Source organism: Cnephaeus nilssonii (assembly GCF_951640355.1).
Source record: "Cnephaeus nilssonii genome assembly, chromosome: 17".
NCBI lineage: Eukaryota > Metazoa > Chordata > Mammalia > Chiroptera > Vespertilionidae > Cnephaeus > Cnephaeus nilssonii.
Window position 1 is genome coordinate 12,176,641 of NC_137088.1, and position 21,421 is coordinate 12,198,061.

Sequence of the window (21,421 nt, forward strand, 5' to 3'; positions counted from 1 at the left end):
GCTGGGGGGTGTGGGGTGGGAGAGGGATACAGAATGATTAACAAGAGTCCTAATTATCCTCATACCTTTGAATCTGAGAATTTCGTCACCATCGGATAATTCCCAAGTAGAATTGTTGAACTTTCACTTGTACGGAGATGCGGTTGCACAGAACTCAAAGCGATCGTCTGTAAAGAGAAACGTTCCTCTAGTTGCTATGGTGCTGTGTTGTGGCATTGTGCAGAGGGCTCCAAAAGTGGACTCCTGGGCTTTCTCCAATGACCTGTCAAGGTATAAAATTAGAGCAGGCCGGTGACCCAGACTCCAGGGACAGCCTGGCCCGACACACTCTGCAGCAGAAATATTGCCACGAAGCAGGAGGAAAAGCAGGGCGGCATCGTACAAGGCTGGCCTCAATGCTACTGAATAGAGGAGAGGGTTCAAGGAGACAGTGGACCTGGGTTCCAGGCCAGTGCCAACACTGTCTCTTTATGACTTAGACCATACCCCTCTCTGAGCCTCAGTTTCTCCGTCTGTAAAATGGTAGGGTTAAACTAGAAAATCTCTCAGTTTTTCTCTAGTTCCCACAAGTAGCAGTCCATATCTCAGGCTGAGCTAAGGTTTGCTGCAGTAACAGATAAACACCAATTTTTTTTCCCTTTTTAAAATTAAATCTTTATTGTTGAAAGTATAACTTATGCCCCCTTTTCTTCCCCCACTGACCCCTTCTAGTCCACCCCCGTCTACCCTCCCCCGCCTTCACCACCCTATTGTCTGTGTCCATGGATTATGCATATACTCATACAAGTTCTTTGTAAACCCCAAAGTTTAATGGCTTAAAATAAAGCTTTTCTCTCTCTCACTTCATGTCCACCAAGGGGGCTCCTCTGTGTCACCCTCTGACTCAAAGACCAAGTTCAAATCCCAACTCAGCCATTTAATTGGCTGTTGTACATTCCTAAGCCAAGGGCAGAATTTCCTGCAAATAATAAATGAGAGCATGGAAACAGAGCTCTGAGGGATCAACAATTAGTTGATCTTTGGCCAGAACTGGTCACCTGTCCTTGCTTAACCACAGGGAACTAGGAAGCACAATCCTGCCAGGAAGACAGAGAGCTGGAAATATGGGGTGAGCAGCATTAACGGCTACAATACAGCCCTTTGCCTCACTGATGAGAAACTCTGTGTTCTGGGTAGACTTCTGGGGCAACAATGACAACTTTGCAACCCACACATAAAAATAACAGTGGGGAAACTACTGAGAGAATATACTAAAGTGACTGGAACAGTGTATCAAGGTGGTAAGTTTATGAGTGATTTTTTTCTTTTTTTCTTCTATTTTCTAAACTTGAGACAATGCAATCAGATTATACCTGTAATTTAAAAGATTACTTTTTTTACTCAACAAATATGTACTGAAGACCTATTTAATATGGGCACAGTGCTAGTCACTGTAGGAAATGCAAAAAATAATTAAATCAAGTTCACCAATGACCGTGAGACCTGAGCCAGGATACATGTTAGGGCTGATACGTACATGTGTGACTCGTCTGTCCACCAACGGTAGATGAATCCATGGAAGTGCATGAAGTTCCCACATGGGAGGAGAGGAGAGAAGAGGATATCCATGGACTGCACTTAGAGGAATATTAATATTTAAAAGCAGGGACAGGACCGGCCGGTGTGGCTCAGTGAGTGTAAACCATGAACCAGGAGGTCACGGTTCAATTCCCAGTAGGGGCACATGCCCGGGTTGCGGGCTCAATTCCCAATGTGGGGCCTTCAGGAGGCAGCCAATCAATGATTCTCTCTCAATAAAAACAAAAGGAGAAAATAAGGAACCTACACACACACCCTCAAAAATAAACTTTGACTTCAAAGCTAGCCTGCTCTGTTCTAACAGAAAGAAAAGGAGAAAATAAAATGCACGTATATTTTTAGCACAGAATGGGGAAACACTGAAAAAATGTATATCAGGCTCAGTGGAGTACCCGAGCACCATAAGAAACATCAAAAAATTATTAAATTCCCAATTACTGACATCCATCCGTATGTTTTTCACAAATGGAAAACAGAGTTGAAAATCAACCAGGACAAGTAAGCAAAATATAGAAGCACTAGACGACTTTACCAACTCATGTCCCCCAAAGGGGTCAAGCAGTTCACAAGTTGAGCGAACAAGGAAAGACTTCCCATGGTCACTCTGAGCTCCAGTGGGCCAGGCTCAAAGCCAACCTCAACAGCCAGCAGGGACCCAGTGCACTTTAAACAACACCCTTTATTGACAAAAGAGGCTAGCACTAACATTCCTCACTCCCAAAATCACCAAACTACAGAAATTTGCAAGGATCGCCTCTTTTTTTCTATCTGTGGTTCCAGTGCCTAGAATAGAACCAGCTTAATATAAATTTTGGAAACCTTGGGATTAAAAAAAAAAAACCCACAAGGTTCTGACAAGTATTTTGTTCCAGGCCACACAGGTGGTAAGTCTTGCTTCCCTGTTTAGGGTTCCCTCAACCAATTCACCTTCTACTCCTCTTGGCTAATGCCATCCACACGGCCAAACCACCACATTATCACTCGTTTTCCATGAAGACCCAGAATGAAAACTAATTCAGCGTAGATTGCTTGGGATAATTCTCCTCTCTCTTTCGTCACCTCTTTAAAAAAAATACATCTTTATTGATTTCAGAGAGGAAGGGAGAGGGAGAGAGAGAAAGTAACATCAACGATGAGAGAGAATCATTGATTGGCTGTCTCCTACAAGCCCCACACTGGGGACAGAGCGCCAGCTGGGCTTTCTTCATCTCTTCACAATGTTATTTTGCAGCTCCTCCAATCTGGCTGACCTTGTGACTTGCTTTGACCAATGGAAAGTGACAGAAGAGACATTGAGACCTGGCTGCTTCCACTACTTAGTTGTCTTGGAACCCTATGCCTGCACATGAACAAGCCTGGGAGAGCCTAAATGCCTACCACTCCCACCAAATTCAGAGTCAGAGAGGTTAAGTGACTCGCCCAAAAGCACACAGCAAGTATAAAGGCAGTATAAAAAGCTTGTCTTAACTCCCCCTTTAGTGTTCTTTCTGATGCAACCTATTAAAAATGCCATTTAATGAAGTTAAACAAATTGTGTTGGTTAAGGGGAAAAAAAAAAATAAGAAGCCCCAAATAGGAGACTTCCAAAATGCAATCTCTGCTCTGCACTTGCCACCCAAGGTCCAGGCCCACATTGCTGATTTACTGACTATCACCACTGTCATGACCCTCCATTCCTCAAGTCCAAGTCAAATCTTATACTCAAACACCTTCGTTGTTGTTTGGTTTGGTTTTGTGTGTTTTTTTTGTTGTTATTGTTGTTCTGTTTTTGTTTTTCATTTTCCTTTTATTTCCTGGAATATATGGTGACAGAAATACTTGGGTTCAAATCCCAACTCAGCCATTTAATTGGCTGTTGTACATTCCTAAGCCAAGGGCAGAATTTCCTGCAAATACTAATCTCTTTGACCTGAACTTCCCTACAATTAATTTGCTACCTAAAAATAGTTTTCACTGAGGAAAAAATAAAAATGAGAGTGTGCTAGCATCACCATCATCTCTGGAGAAACAGCAGCGGCACTTCACGAAGACAGTTCCTAAAAACGTCTCCGCAAGTTACAGGATGTGGCTTTTCCAGATGTGACATGCCACCGGAAAAGCACCGAGAGGTGTTGTGTTTCTCAACTTATTAAACCGTTTAATTAGAATGTGTCTGTCAAAGAAGCAGGTTAGGCAGCAGTTCTGGGAGGGCATACATATCTCAGCATCAACCCTTCTAACCCAGAATTGAAATAGAACTTTTTTAAAGGGCTCAGGAAAATGCTAGGCTGCAGTGGCTACCTTATGAGATGGTGGGCTGGCTGAACAACCCCAGGCTCATAGCCCAGCCCAGGATAGAGGCAGGTTGGTAGATGTTTGCCTGGGGAGCTTCACCCCTGCCCCCACCACCACCACCACCACCACCACCACCACCACCACTGAGGCAATTAGTTTCACTCTATTAAACACCCTACTTTTCCTTAAATTCATTGTCTGATAGATTCAAACTTGCTGTATCTTCTCTGGCTGAGAAAATTCACAGGTGACAATAACATGATCTTTTGCCTACAGTGACAGCTTTCGCCTTTAGTAGCTATAGCAACAAAGAAACAGCACAGCCTGGGATGGTCTGCTGATGTTGTGTTGTCATTCTGCTCCTTATCAGGGAATAACATGGGGCTCCCACAGTGCGCCACCGCAAGGGCTGTCTAACAACATCTTGTGCTCCGAGTAACTTTGCAAAAACTGCCCCTTTCCTGGGTGTGCAGAGCTGGGCCCCAAGACCAAGATGAAATAAGAAGACTGGGACATTCTAGGTCAGAAGCAACCAGGAGCCCAACCCCTGCTGCTCCAGACGCAAAGACAGGACAATTCATTAGGATGTCTTCAGGGGCTCCAACCAAGACCCATAGTAGGTCAAGTCAATAAGGCCTGAGATAAAATTTCCTCTGGAAAGGGAGAGGCCAGTCTAGCATAAGAGGCAGAGTACTCCTGGAGACACAGCTGTCTCAGCACAGTTAGCCTCAATACTGGACACACCTCCCCACACAGAAGCCACGCCCACTCATGTGCTTGTTGCCTGTGGATGCTTCTGCACTACAAGGACAAAGATGGATAGTCACAGCAGAGACCAGAGGGCCTGCAAAGTTTAAAGTATTTACTACCTTGCTCATTCCCAAAAAAGTGTGTTGACCTCTGCTTTAAGAGATGGTGGCTGGGCCTATGATATGACTGGGAAAGCTGTAACTTTAGAGGTCATCCCTAGAGTCCCACTGGGCACACACCAGTATCTGAACTACCAAGGATATCACTGAAGAGCATCCAAAGTCATACAGCTGGTGAAGAGAGAGCTGGGCTCAACCTCATGTCCTTGTGATTTGTAACCCAAATGGATATAAACGACCTCTCATCAGGAAAGGACTGGGTCCGAATGACTGTTCCCAACCCAGGGTTGCATCCCAAGACTTCCTCCTAGGAGGGCCAACAAGGGAGTTTACAAGATTAACCACAACCAAGATGCTGGGCCAATTATTGATTCATTGCCCCTCAGTTCCAAAGATACCCTCCAGTACCTGCTCTGTGATAGTGGACTGGACTCTTGAAGCATTTCTCCTTTACAGTGAGCACAATGTTAGGTGTGTCAGTCGAAGGCTCTGGCGGGACATCATCACAGGAAACAGGAGTTCCACCTGCACTGTCTGGGGCACTCAGCCCTAGGTGCATGCCTGAAGTAGGCAGGTCCCAAGTGACCTCACAGCCTGTGCCCAGGCCCAGAGACCACCTTCTTGCAGCCCTCTGGTTGCAGGCACTGCATGCTCCCAGCCTCTACCCGACAGAAGTTGGGTACCCCTAACTCCCAGTCTCAGCTCACTTGCACCCCCGTACAGTTGTTGCTCTTTGCCCATTACTGTGAACTAGCTATGGCTCCTACAACCCAGCAAACAAAATCCAGGGTGCTGTAATCAGACCTCTTCAGTGAGTTCTAAACACCCCCTTTCACATTTGTCATTCCATGGGTAACACTTAAGAGTTCTTTTTCCATCTTTGCACATACCATCTTATCATACTTAGTAATTCTTTATACTAAACTTCCCCATTGTTGAGATCACGGACTACAGTGATTGAATGCAAACTAATTCAGAGGGGGAAGTCAGCCAGAGCCACGGATGTGCTACTGCTCTCAGGAAATCACCCTGAAAGACCACATGCTTTACTTCTTTGAATATCCCTCAGAATGTCACCATACATTCCAGAAAATAATAGAAAAATGAAAAATAAAACAAGAGATGTTATCCATAGTTATTCACTAATGAGGGAATTGACAAACAAGTAAATAAACTCAGCTATGGTTGAGAAATAAAATGCAATGGGGGATTAAGCGGGTAACCTAGAAAATAGAGGCCAGTCTGACAGAGAAACTCAGGAAATTTTATTGATACCATAAAACACTCTTTACAACATCTCAAGCCTGTTTCTAAAGCACAGTGCTTTTTCTAAATGTATATAAGCTATGCTTGTCCATATTAGAATATCTACTTCAACTCTCTTCATATTCAGCACCTCTGTGTCTCCATAGCAACCTGCAGGCCATAATAAATCATCAGTTTTTATTAAGAGACTTATAAAAAGGAAGCTTTTGGTGTTTTTCTTTAATACTCACATTTTTCCAGTATGAAAACCTGATATTTCATAATGTGCACCTCCACAAATTAGGCCACATGAGCTTTAGAGGCATTAAAACTCCACATTGGTTACAAGTGTTTTATTTTCTTCCCTTCAAGTGAAGAAAACTGGTATTTATTGGGCTCCTACTAGATCCTAGGTACTGTTGGTATTTCACATGATTACATCTAATGTCCACAACAGTTCTTCAGAATAGGTGTTATTATTCCCATTTTACAGTTGGGGAAATAGACGCTCAGAGATACTAAAGAACTGCTTATGAGAGACAAATCTGAACAACCCTGAAAGCTCATCTTTCCCATTTTTGGTGGTTTAACAAAGAGCAAGGTCCGCAGGACTGAGTGATCTCAATGTAAGAATAGTGCACTACAACCCAATTCCAGGCTCGCTATGCTCCTCTTTCTGAATAACACCAAGAAGCTCTCCTTGCCATGTAGTTGCATAGACACTCTCTTCCCCCAAAACCTATCAATAGAAGGACCCCTCTCTTCTGGAATTGGCATGGGGCTGCAGACCTCTGGACCGGCCCAAACTGCAGAAATAGGAGAGTTCAGAGGATTGCTTGCACTCTGCTTCTCTGCTTATGAATTTTCCCCCAATTAACTCTATTTTACGTCTGCCCTTATGGAGCTGCAGGTATGTGGTGACTATGCCCCCTTTACATGATATTTCCCAAGGCCTTAAGATTGGAACAGTTTTTCTGACCTTTGAGCTCACCTTCCTTCCACAATGCTGTGTGTGTGCATATGTGTGTGTGTGTGTGCGCGCACACGCGCGCACTCGCAAAATTCTCAGAGATTATCGTCAGAATTACCCCTACCATTTATATCTCTTTATTCTAAATCAGGCATCCTTAAAATTTTCCACTCAGTCATAGGTTGGACTGGAAAGAAGGTGACAACTGTACCCACTGTTTTCATAACTGCCCTTGATGATTCTCTCTTACTCAGCACTTTTTTCTATCTGAATCCTACAATTCATTCCCCAGGAAATATGTTTTAATCCATTCTACCAATAAAATAAAATAAAAATTGATAGGTGAAATACTTAGACGCTTCACAAAAATAAAAGATCTATGAATAGTCAATAAGAAAATGTAAAAGTGCTCAGCATCATTATTCATTAGGAAATGCAACTTAAAACTAAATTGAGATACCATAAGACACCCTCCAGAAAGGTTAAAATTTAAAAAGACTGAAAATATTAAGTGTCAGAACAGTTGGGTGTTTTCTGATAAAGTTGAAGACATACCTCTCCTATGACTCAACAATTCAATTTCTAAGTATTTACTTAAGAGAAATTAAAATGTAAGTCTACAAAAAGATGTATACAAAAATAGCTATAGCAACTGTATTCATAATAGCCAAAGTGTGGAATCAGCCCAGGTGTCCATGAACAAAAGAATGGATAAACAAATTGTGACATAACAATACAACGGAATACTACTCACCAATGAAAAGGAACACATTTCCGATACACACAACACCACAAATAAATCTCACATGCATTTTGCTCAGCAAAAGAGCCAGCTATAAAAGAGTACATGTTGTTTGATTCCTTTTCCATGAAATTCTAAAACAGACAAAACTAATCCATGGTATCTAAAAGTCAGAATAGTGATAACTTTGAGAGGTTATTGATTGGAAAGGGACAAAAGGTGGTGAAGATGTCTGATCCATTGATCTGGATGATGCTTATGAGGAGTACACATTTGTAAAATTGTATTAAGCTAGACACTTAAGATAATACACTTTACTACATAAAGAAATAAATGTGTAAGCACCAATTACAGGAAGGGCTCTGAAGAACAGGTGAAAAGTCAAAGCCCACAGCAAGTGGTAAAGACAGAGCAGAGCTTCTGAAACACACTCACTCCCTGTACACACCACACTTCTGCAACAGGAAGATGGGCTTTGTCATCACATAGAGAAAGGCAAACTTGTTTCCCCAACAGAGTCAGGAGTCCCTGCTCAGCGGGCTGTGTGGAATGTGGGGTGTTCATTTGGACACTGAATCATAGCTCATGGGGATGAGAGTCCTTCAGCAGCTCAGGATTTAAATAATGATGTGTCAACATCTGCCTCCGATGACTCAGATTTAATCTTCACAGTGACCTTGTAAGCTTGCAGGATTATTAGAGCCAGCCACACAGACACAAAGAATATTAAAGTTGTTTGTCAAAAACCTCTCTGCTTCTGTCAAGAAAAACTTCCAGAACACAGGAACGCACATGCTCCAAACAGAACCTCCAATTGGAAACGGAAGGAATAAGATGCCACTTAAGCCTATTTTGCCATGAACGAGCAATTGGAAAGAGTAAACGTCTGGCGTTTGCAACTTTAAAAGAATTCAATATTTGTATGTCATCCAAGGAGGCACCAGTTGCAATGCTTTAAAATTAAAATTATATGCCTCTTTGAAGACTCTCTGATCTTCTCCACCTTGTGCTGATGTTGAAAATCCTAAGTGATGGCCTCAAATCATATTGGACTTGTGTCCAGGAACCTGATTTCTTACCCTAAGTCCACCATAGCTAGCATAGGTCCTTAGGCAAGCCACATCAGCTTCTCTGAGCCTCAGTTTCCCCATCGGCAAGATGGAAATAAGTATTAAGGGAGTAATATTAAAAGAGATAACATAGAGGTTAGAGAGAAGCTGGCACCTGTAGCAGGTACTCAGCAGTTATGAGCTGTATTAAAAGCCCATCCTGAAAGCAGGTCCCAGAGTGTATCACTCTCAAGGACTGCTGGGAACTCCCCTCACCAGGGCTGCAAGATTGACCAGCAGCTGTCGCAGTGAGCCTTCTAAGGCTCTTTGATTCCCAACTTGGGCCTGACGATATGCTAAGGGCCAGACACGCTGCAAGCCACTTCCAATTGGGTTGGCTCCTTGAAGCTTCACTATACCCCTAGGAAGTCTTATAAAGCCCAACAATAGATAAAAAGGGTGAAGTTCAAAGTGTTACCTGAATGCACAGCTAATAGGTGGCTGAGTCAAGATTCACACACCAGACCATCCGGGCTGGAAAAGCTTGTGCTTCTCCCAATTCAACATAATCAGCAAGGCCTCGAGACACAGAAACCTGGAAGGGGAATAAAGGACTGTTTGGTTTTGTATGGCTGGGTTACCCACTACCCTTGATACTGAGCATATTAACACAACCATTAGTTTTTTCATGATTCAGTTGTTAGGAATTCAGGAACTTGGTTGAAGTCAGGAAGCTGGGCTGGAAAATCCCCTTCCAGCATGGCTTTTTCATGTGACATCTGGTACATCTTTCTCTCCTTGGCTTTTCTTTCTCTCTGTGGGGCACATCCTCTGCCAGCCTCAGGGCAGTCACACTTCTCACACGGCAGCTGGCTCCAAGAGGCAGGAAGCAAAGGGTCACTCTGCCATAGTCATTGGTCAACGCAGTCATGGGTCAACCCAGAGCCAAGGGGATGGAGCAATAAGCCACACTCCTTGGGGTGGGGTAGGGGGTCACATTGAGGAAGCCCAGGGGAGATGCTGTTGTGACATCTTTGGAAGACCAAGTCCACAAATCCCCTAAGCATTCTATTTTTTCAGAAGGGAGAGCCAAGGACCCATTACTTCTGTAACTAAGAACAGCCATCAGTTCAATGGCTTGTTGATTATACAATAATTTTTATGGTTCATATGTCATTAAATGCTCATAAAACCCTGTGAGGTCAGCATTGTATACAAAGGAAGAAAGAAGAAGAGGCTTGTCTAGAGACCTATAGCCAGAAAGTGTAAGTGCCCAAGGTCTCTGAGGCTCCAAACTTGCTTTGTAAGGTGTGTTGGGATTATGGGGAGTGGGCATGAGCATGGTGTCTTAGAAGTTTCCATTTGTTACTACCGGGCGTTTGGGAAGAGCTGTGGATGTCAGCCTCTGGTATGTGCAGGTTAGATCACTGTGCCACAGACATGAAAAATAAATAGTGTTTGTGGCTCTTCCTACCCTACTTCTGACATAAGATCCCAGCAGGCACTGAACTCAGGTTTCCAGGCGAGAACTGGAGCCACTGGGAATATAACAAAACCACTGAGGGCACAAGCCCCAACTGGGGCTGCAATTCCTTCCCCCCAGTTTGGTTTTCCCACAACACAGCCTTGAAGGGCCCCATCTCAATAGCGCATTAAATCTGCCCCCCACATGACCCCTGGGTTTTCTTGGTGATGAGGAGTGAATAGCAAGAACACAAGACATTAACTTGAGCTTTGTGCTTCTCACAGGAAGCTGATCCTTCCTAAGAATGGATGAAGAAGGAAATATACACTTCCCTTGTTACACACACACACACACACACACACACACACACACACATCTACAATTCTTCTATGGAAATGTGCATTTCCATAGTTCAAGGTGAAACATATTCATGAAACTGAAGCCAAGGAGAAAAAGATATCCATGCAAACTGGATCACTAAGCATCCTTCAAACTGTCATTATATTTTTATTTTATGAACTTTTCTTGACATCTCTCCCCACCAGACTATACCCTGCACAAAGGCAAAAGCAATCTCTCTCTTATTCACCCTTGTATTCCCAATGCCTAGCACAGAGATGATCAAATATCAGGCACTCCATGGATGTTTACTGAACAAATAAATGAATAAATTATGGTTCTCAGCACTTATCGTATCTATACTGCATAGATATGGACTATATCTGTCTTGTTTATCTGTGTATCCCAGCGTACATAGTAGATGTTCAATAAATGTTTGATGAATGAAAGGAGGGAAGAGTGAAGGGACTTACAAAAGAACAAGCATTGCCCTCACATGTGCAGCAATCATTTCCATGGAGGCCATTCACTCCCACTCTTGAATTCTTTAAGTTTTGAAAAGTCCAACAGCCACCACCACTATGAGAAACCTACTTTCCTGTTACACTGAGTGAAAAAATATGATCACAGCAACTGAGAAATATCATTAGTGGGGAATTTAGTCTCATTTGCAAAATTTCTCATCAAGAACAAATATAACCAATGAAACAATTAAAACCAGAAGTTGGTGAGTTTCAAATAAAATATGGATTTAAGAAAAAGCCACAAAGCTATTTGCATGTTATTTAGATTTTAATAACTGTATCTCTGCATCTCTGAGCCTCCCTCGGATCTCATCTTAATCCTCTCTCTCTCCTCTGTCCTCTTCTCCCCTCACCCCAGCAAGTCTAGTGACATCTACATTCTCTTACATCTCACGATTTATCTTGGAGCTGTCTCTCCTTACCATTTCTATGGGATCACTGCAGCTCATCCGTGTCACTCACCTCCCACCCTTGCTAGCTGCCTCCTGGGGGAAGATGCAGCGATCCAGCTAAAGTACCCTGCTCTGCTTAGCGCAGGGAAAGGGCACCCTGGGCAATGAAGCCTGTCCTAGATGAGTCACCATGCCCCCCCCAAGACTCTCTTCCATGCCTGAAATTGCTGGCGCTCACTCAGCTCTCAACAGCCAGCCCATCTCCCTCCCTGCACAGAGTTCCAGCAATAGGGCCCAGCACAAGGTGGGTGTTCACAGCCTGGTGCTGAGATCAGGGCGAAGCAGCCCAGAGAGGAACACTAGCCAAAACTTGGAAGGATTCAAGAAGGCTTGTAATTCTAGATACTGAGCTGTCGTGGTGAGTACATTTTACATTTACTCAGCTCATTCTCCATGTTTCAGGGAGAAAAAAGGAGCCAGATCAGAGAAGCTATGAGGTTCCACTAACTTAGGCCAAAAGCTATTAGAGCTCCAATTACCAGTACCCATGCTGGCACCTCCCCAAGAGGCTAGAAAGTCTCCCGGGTGAGGGAGGTGCCCCATGTAATCATGCTCAAACTGGAGCCCCGATGCCAGGAGGAAAGCAAGAGCAGAAGGACCAGCTGGCCTAGTTGCTCACCTACAAACAGTCACTGAGATCTACAGTCACTGAGGTCTATGTGCCAGGGTGGACAGAAGGTCCTAGATGCAAACAAGGAACAAGAAGGTCCCAAACCTGCCTTCCTAGTCTGAGGCAGGAAGCACAGAAATAATCATGAAAGTTCTTCACAGGGATCCATAGAGAGCCCAACCACCTAAGTTGACATGAAGAAGTTAAGTAAGCTTCCTGAATGAAAAGCATGTTGACCTATCTGGCTTGGAAATTGACCACTTCCACCCATGCAACAGAACACTTTGTGGGGGGACAGTAAAGAATAAGGTTCAAACTGTACACCCTGGAGCCATGAGTCATGTCACAAGCATAAGTTCTACTCTCCTTCAAGTGGCAGCTGAGCCAAGGACACAGCACAAAGGTTCGACTCCCAGCTCTGAAACCCACTCCTTCCCCACCCAGCTTCTTCTCACTTCTTCGAACCCAACCTAAGAGGAAGAGTCAGAAAGAATACCAGCCAGTCCATACCAGTACCAGCCATGTAAGATGCTCCTGCACCCCGTACCTCTCCTCCCTCTACATCCCAGACCTGAGGAAACTGTCATTAACAAGTTGGGGAAGTGAGAGTAGACACTGAAGTCACAGGAAACAAGAAATTGGCAGCGACATTCTTTTCTTGACCTCAGGTTTTCTTGTCCTCGGCAGCCTTTAGCCGGCTGAATGGAAGATGCATAATGGAAAATGCATCACATTCAACCAACTTCAAAGTTTGACTCCTACATAGGAAATGGGCACATAGACCTCATCCACCAAGACAGAGGAAGAACTCGTCTCACCAAGTGTACTTCACAAAACAGTGAGGGACAAAACAATGTTGCATTTCTTTGAGACTCTGTCCCCCAAGGCATGCTGGTTCAACAACAGTTTTGCAGGAAAGATCCTCATGGACATGAGGCCCAGTAAGTATAAGCCCTATTTTAGGCCTTGGCACTTGTTTTCCATCCTCTACACTGATTTCAATATCAGACTTCCCCAAAATAGGACCATACATAAGCTCACCACTGACTTCCCCGCTTCCCAGCTGGGTCTGGTTTACTTTTCCAGGCTCCTCTCCCACAGACCACACTAGACTCCAATATCCCTTTAGCTCGGCTGCCTCTGAGCTTCTGCTCTTCCCACTCCCCTGCCTCCTTCTCCTGAAGTCTCACCCAGCCTGCCAGGGCTGCCAACCAAGCTCGTGAGACCTTCACAGAGGTCCCAGTCACATGGATCATTCACCCCGTCCCCACAGGAGTCACAGTACACATGCTGTGACCCGGTTCTCCTGGATATGAAGAAAGGGGAAGCATGCAGAGTGAGGAGTATTTGGGGTAAAGCCCACAAAGGGAGCCAATAACCTCACATTCTGCTGCTCTTTGCTTATGTTCAATTGTTTTCAAACTTCACTGAGCATGAGAATATATATCCTGGTGAAAAATGCAAACGTCCTAATCCCCAGAGATTTAGAAAGTGTGGGGCTGAAGCACATTGTGGTACGTTGGTTGCCTTAGCAGCCCCGATTTCTTACCCCTTCCTGCATCCTACCCTTTGCAGTGTGATTTTGCCATCCCTCCTGTCAAAGAAGCAGAGCCTGTATCCCACCACCTACCTTGAGGGCCCTTGAAGATTGCCCTTGCACTTGGGCACCTCTGCAATGTCCAAAGAATGCCACGCCCAGGCTAGCCAACTGAAGAATTAGAGACAGCGGGGCAGAGCTAAGTCCCTCCAGCCATCCCCTCCAAGGACAGCCTACATTGGCCAATAACCAGCTAACCCCCAGCCACAAGAACACACCCAGCTGAGCCAGGTTTGAATCATCAACCTGCAGCCTCTTAAGCTAATTAAATACTTATTGTTTTAAGCCACTAAGTTTGAGGTTGGTTTGTTATATGGCATTATCATGGCAATAGATAACTGATATTCAGAGGAATCTGTCTTTGTATCAATTATGCCACAGTTTATTATATGGCTCCTCAGGAATATCATCGCCTCGCCTTCACCAAAGTGGTCACACTGTGCCTTGAATAGTGATCACCTGTGGCAGGACAGGGTCATCTGCTCTTCCCACCCAGATAGGAGGCCCTGGGCAGCAGAGACCCACCTGGGCTATTGGTCTGTGTATCCTCCATCACTTTTGCCCGGTAAGCACTGAAGCACCATTTGCTAACTTACTGGAAGAATGTCGGTCTCTCACAGACGGCAATGAGTGTGGAGAAAAAAACAGAAGGTGCTCGCTTTTCCTGACCCCTGAGTAGTTAGCAACTCTAAACAGCACACTGGAGAAAAGAGAGAAGGGGGGTCAGAGACGGAGAGAAATTAAAATGGAAATTTAAAAGGGAATTTTTCCCCTTTTATTGGCAGCATAATTAGCCAGAGGAGCCCCAACTGATGCTGTTATGACTGCTTCGATATGCAACTGAAATCGAACGGGGGAGAATCAGATGGAAAACAATAACACTTAGCATTTATATGACTTTTTACATGCAGCACTTTTTGTTCCTTTTGCACCTCGCAAACATTAACTAATTAATTGCCATGGCACCCCAGAGTAGACAGCAGGTTTTTCCATGTATATTTTACAAGGAATAAAAACAAGCACTTTCTAAGCAGGTAGACGTGGATTCTCAGCTCCAGGTCGTCTTTTGGGGTCTTTGGCATCTTGCCACAACCGTCGGGGCTCACAGTTTTTTATGTCTTTGAAGCCAGAATTCTTAAGAGATTCCTGTTTATAGACTTAAAATATTAGTACATTTGAACTGGAAGGGACATTATGGGAGAACTGGAAGGGACATTATGGGAGCGCTGATTCAAATCTCTTATCTTACAGATGTTGAAAAGAGGCTTATTCCAAAACAATTACAGGAAGAAGCAAGATCAGTTGATTTTACAGCCTAGGTCAACCCCCACACTCCCAAATTCCAGAAGATAGGTGTGTGGTGTGTTTTTTTTATTTTTTATGTTTTTATTGATTTTTTTTTAGAGAGAGAGGAAGGGAGAGGGATAGAGAGATAGAAACATTGATGAGAGTGAAATATCATCTATTGGCCTCCTCAAGAGATCGAGCCAGCAATCCAGGTATATGCCCTGACCTGGAATTGAACGAGTGGCTTCTTGGTTCTGGGTCGACGCTCAACCGCTGAGCTCCACTGGCCTGGCCCAGAAGATAATTATTAAAGTTAGACCCGCAAATGACTCTCCTGCAACCTGGGTACACAAATGACTTTGTATGTACTTGTCATTCAATCATCAAACCTTTACTGAGCACATGCCATGGATACACTGCAGCACTAGAGACTTAAGAATGAATCGGCTTATGCCGAGCCAGGTGTGGTGGGTAGTTAGTCCTGGCAGTGAGTAGAACTCTGCCTCCATGACCTGGGACACTGGTATTTATCAGCCACATATATTATTCTGGGCATACAGTAGGTGTCTCAGCAAACATATGGTGACTGGTCAAAGTGGATATATTCCAGAGCTAGTTCAGAAGCAGCCTAAAGTAGGAGCGAGGGAAACTTCCTTGCCCAAGAAAAAATACCCCTACTAGTGTTTTGACTCCAAAAATCCCACCATTGGGAGTTGTCATTCATTTTCATCCCCAATCCCAGCAATTACAATTACAATTGAGAAACATCACATTGAAGTCTCAGTGCACCTTGCCCCTTCATATGAATGACCTTAATGCCTTTTATGGCAGGGTCACTGCCAAGCTCTTCAGCCACATCCTCACCTCAAGCCAAGTCCATACACCCCCGACTTCCTTCTCAAACTGCTTGGCCAGCCCTGAACGCTGGTGTTGTTTAGACTTCCAAGCCTTTGCACAGAGTGCCTTCCTTTCTAATACCACGTGTCCCATGCCCACATCTATTAACATGTCTGTCTCCCCTATGAAACTGTTATCTGAGTCCCCATCCATAGCAAAGGGCCTTGCCCTAACCCAGTGGTCGGCAAACTGCGGCTCTCGAGCCACATGCGGCTCTTTGGCCCCTTGAGTGTGGCTCTTCCACAAAATACCACGGCCTGGGCGAGTCTGTTTTGAAGAAGTGGCGTTAGAAGAAGTTTAAGTTTAAAAAATTTGGCTCTCAAAAGAAATTTCGTTGTACTGTTGATATTTGGCTCTGTTGACTAATGAGTTTGCCGACCACTGCCCTAACCGGTTTGGCTCAGTGGATAGAGCGTCGGCCTGGGGAACGGAAGGGTCTCAGGTTCGATTCTGGTCAAAGGCATGTACCTTGGTTGCGGGCACATCCCCAGTGGGGAGTGTGCAGGAGGCAGCTGATCGATGTTTCTCTCTCATCGATGTTTCTAACTCTCTATCCCTCCTCCTTCCTCTCTGTAAAAAATCAATATATTTTTTTAAAAAAATAGTGAATGGCCTTAACCACAGAGGTGCTTAACACATCTGAATTTCATTTAAAAATAAAATCCTACCGTAAAAACAATCTTTAGATGGAGCGATTGCGTGTAGACAGAAGACACCTGTGGACACTGACACGGGGGAAAGAACACGAGGGGAGTCTAGAAGCTCCTGGAAGACTCATTTTACCTCCTTACCCTGAAGTGCCAGTTACATAAGATGAATGACACATGGCCCCTCAGACCCCCCACCCCCCAGCCCCTCAGTTGGCTGTCTGAGGGGTGCACTCACTCACTCACCACCTTGCAGCTGCAGAGCCCTAGGGGCAGCCAGGAAAAGTTTATGCAGTTTCCCAAGTTGCTTTTCTTACAGACTAGGAGAGATGTTCACCTGGGGAGGCTGTGACGCAACCATCGCTCACTCCGAGTGATCACAGCGTGTCCCCAAAAGCCTGACACATGCTGCGTCTCGCTGGCTTCTCCATGGCTCAGGAGCCTAGTGGGGAGTGCAAGGTGTCGGGTTGAGCGTCTTCCTAGGCTCCCAAACCATTGCTAATAAACACAGAAACCTCTCAAATATCACCCACTCCCCAGCCTTCTGAGTCTCTGTCACTTCTTTCCTTTCTCTCCATTGACTTCTCTTTCATCGCAAATTCCCAAAGTGATCCTCTCAGCACCCGATACATGCAAATGGCATTTAAAGGAATTAAACAGCTAGGCTCTCCAAGAACTTCTGCAGTTCAGACACACAGTGCCGAGTTCCTGCTGATGGAAATAATTACTCCGCTTCAGGATCTCCTAGGTTTTTTTCTCTCTCCAAGAGGGGCACAGCCAAATTGTCTTCCACTGTGCCATTTGGGAGGTAGGGAGAAGAAATTTAACATACAATTTGTTTTAAATAAACTTTTTAAAGGCATACATAACCAAAAAACAAGGCTGGAGACTCTCAATTCTACTGAGTATTGCCCATGTTTCACATGTGGCTCCTCAAAGTCTCCCAACATCAGGATTTAGTCAATGGCCTTGACTTGAGTCTGTGAAGTGAACAGAGGGCAGTAGGGAGGGCATCGAGAAGGAGGATCACTGAGGCAGGGACCTAGGAAACCAGGGAATGGTACACTTACCTCCTCCAGGCTAAGGATGGGGCCAGCCTCCGGGGATGAGAGGGGCCAAGGGGATAAGGCCAAGTTTTCTCCTAAAGGAGCTCTACCTGGAGTAGCCAAGGGACCAAGAGAGGTCCGCAGACAAGAAGGAAAGGTGGAATTGGCTGAGGAGCAACCCCTCCAGGGACAGGGGCTATCGTGGATATGTCAGTGCCCCATCCGGGCCCTTTTTGCTATATGGGTGCCTCAGCTGCTGTGAATATTGGCTGCTAACTCCTCACAGCTGTCCCTTCTCCAGAGAATTGCCCTGGGCCAAAGGACCTGCCTTCTACAGGAAACCAGACTCCTTAGCTCTGCCCCCAGGTACAGCCTGCAGCCAGCGACTCTCAGGGGTACGAACTGCTGCCTCGGGAGCTGCATAGGACATGGTGCCACAGTTCCTTCCCAGCCCCTCCTCCTGGATTGGCACCGCCAAGGACATTTTCCTCTTCTTTCCTATGAAGATTATCAGCATTTGGCCACCGTGAGGAAGGACAGTTTGCTTTTGGGTTTGTTTTCCAGGACATCCCAACAGGGAGATCCCCCTAAAGCTACATCATCCAAATTCCAGTTCTGCTAAGACGCCAGAAGAAGAGGTGGACACTCGGGGTCCAAATACACTCTGAGTCTGTTATCATCTGACTGTGTAGATATCAGCTCAGCGTCCCCACCACTGACCTCACCGTGTCCATCAAAAGTTGCCACTGAAATCCCAGGACTGGGTCCCTGTCCTCCCCCTCCCTCTGGGAGCCCTCTCAGATACACTTGAGCTGCAGCCTTCAAAGAATGGGCACAAGGTTATCGATTCACTGTTATTAAAAATCAGAATGGGGTGTCACAAGACATGTGGTTCAGTAACATGCCCAGTAAATCCATGGCAAAAGACTGAATCTTGAAAAGGATCTAACATTATTAAATAAATCTCTTACGGGTTCAGTTGGGAAAGTTCAAAAGTAATTATTCTGGCATTCCAAGAGTCAGTTTGGCCTCTGGTGTTTTTCTCTGGTTATTTTTTCCCCTGGGTTACTAAGATCTATTGAACTCTTCTAAGAAGCAAATTCTTGGTCCTTTATAAGGGAGCCAAGGCTATCATGGGAACCACCTTTCACCTGAGAGCACTTAGCAAATGTGAGACCCTTTCTACTGGGCAGCCAAACACAAAATATTTAGAAATAGTTTTACATAGTGACTCTGAATTGTTATATATGCTATGAAACGAACAAAAAATAAATTTAAAAAAAATCAAACCAAACAAAGAACTCAGCAGGGGATAACACTTTGGCAAACTGATTTTAGGTGAAATCGATGGAAATGCCTTGCTAAAGAAATTACATTTAGCTGAGATTTAAAGGGATAGAAGTAGGTCTCTAAGCAGTGATGGGTGAGAAGAGCATCCAAAGTAGAATAAGCAGATTGTTCAAGAAACTAAAAGATCGGTATAAGCTAGACTGAGGCGAGCAAGGATGAGAGGACAGATACAATATGGAAATAGCAGGAGCCCGAGCAGGCAGGGCCTTTAGGTTATGGGAAGGAGTCTGGATTTTATAATAGAGACAAGGACTTAAAGCAGGAAGAGTAGCATGATCTGCATTGTTTGTGTGGTTTTTTTGTGTGATTTTTAGAAGAGCAGTCTTCTGGGTGGAGGAGAGAAAGAATGGAAATAGAGCAAGAATGGAGGAGGGCCAGCTGGGAGGCTTTGGTAATATATAATGCAGGCAAGAAATGTGATATAGCTAACATCAAGGGGATGGTATCAGACAAGGAGAGAAGACTAGACTTCAGTTCCATGTTGCAGATTGAATTAATAAAACTTCCTAATGGTTAGAATCAGGGAGAGGGGGAACGAGGGGAATCTACAGTGACGTTTAGGTTTCTGGCTCAAGCAGCTGGGTACATGGGGGTTGTGTGAACTGAGACAGAGACAGCTGAGGGAAGGGAAGGGCAGGCGGGGTGGGGAGATCAGGTCATCCGCTTTGAGCAGGTTAAATCAGGCATGTCTAGGGAATATTCCGCTGGAGATGGCTGGTGAGCAGTTGGATATGTGAATCTGGATGCAGAGAGAGAGACCTGGGCTGGAAATATCAATCTGGGGCAAGAGCAATATAAAATGAGATTTAGATCTTTGAGAAAGAATGATATAAAAAAAATAAAAGAATATAAAGAGAAGAAAACCCAGACTAAGCTGAGAAGAACCCCAGCACTTTGTGGTCTGGTATGTAAGGAAAACAAAGGAGACCATACAAAAGAAAAAAAGAAAAAAAGACAAAGGAACGGCAGGAGCGTGGGTATGCCAGACATCACGTTAACCCGGTTTGCAGCACCACCGCGCCACTGAAAATGACCTGTCAGGGTCACCTACGGCCTTTGGGTGGCCAAATTCTAGGACAACCTTCAGGGCTCATCATCTCAGAGTCAATTGCTCCTGGATACTTGGAACACTCTCCTCTCTCAGCTTTCCTTGTTTTCACCCGCAATTAACAACCATCTCAAATTAGAGAAAAGTATGATCTTACATAACAGGAAGCATTTCCAGAGCTCAGCTCCGGCCTTCAGGGCTGGTTGAGTCAGCAGCTTAACAATGTCTTCAGGAGCACAGGCTCTGTCTGTCTCTCTGCTTTGCTGTCTGCGATAAGGAACCTCTGAAAGGAAGGGATAAAAAAGAGAAGAAAAGCAAATAAATTTTATGTTCACAAAGAAGTTAGAATCCTCAGATTTCTCCCCAGTTTTAGCTGGCCATTCTTAAGAGCAACCACTCTCAAATGTTCCATTTCAGGACAGTAACTGAAATTCTTGAAGACCCCAAAAAGATTTTATGAGAATTGCATATACTGATATTTATCATGTGAGGAATTAAAACTGAGTCATTTAAAAATATTCATCTATTCATTCACTTTTTAAATAATAGTAATAAACAGCAATTATACATTAACCTAAATAATTTCATTAATTCGAGTACTTTAAAATACAACACACATGGATACATGTATGTAAAGGGATATATGGAAAGTAGAATGGAAGAATATATACAAAAGATAAATATATACAAAAGATAAATATACAAAAATGGAAGTTATGGGAGGTAGGGGAATTGGAAATTTGGAGATAAAATGGGAAAATAATATACTTAAAAATTTTAAAGAGAGCAGCCACAGACTAGCAAAGTTAGAGTATACTACACTAAGACGAAGATCAATTCAATTTTGTGCACATAAGATACAAACAACCAAATCAAGAAAGGCACACACATACACCTCACAAATTCCTGTCATCCAATACCCCCCTCTCCACTCACTGCTTAAGCCACTCATGCCAACTGTCTATTTCTTGAACATTCAATGCTCATCACTACCCCCAAAGCCTTTTTGGACTTCTGGTTTCTTCTTCCTAAATTGTTTCTCCTGGCTCTCTGCATGGTCAATCTCTTTTCATTTTTCAAGTCTCTATTCAACATTTCATCATCTCAGAGAGGACTTCTTTCACCCTGCTGTGCAAATTCAAACCTTCAGTCCTATTCTCTATCCAGAATAGGTCATTTATTCCATTCAATAGCAACCGTCAAGACAAGATTTTCTTGTTTGCTTGCTTATTGCTTTGCACCTTCCCACCTTTATAAATTCCACAAGGGGAAAGATCATGTCTATCCCATTACTCCTATAGCCCTTGTATCTATAATAGTGGCCAGGAAGTAATTGGTGTTCCATCATTTATTTGGAAAATTAAAAGGTGAATGAAAATGAGGTCAGGAACTGAGAGGCCATGGTATTGAATGAGTCATCAATATGGATGCT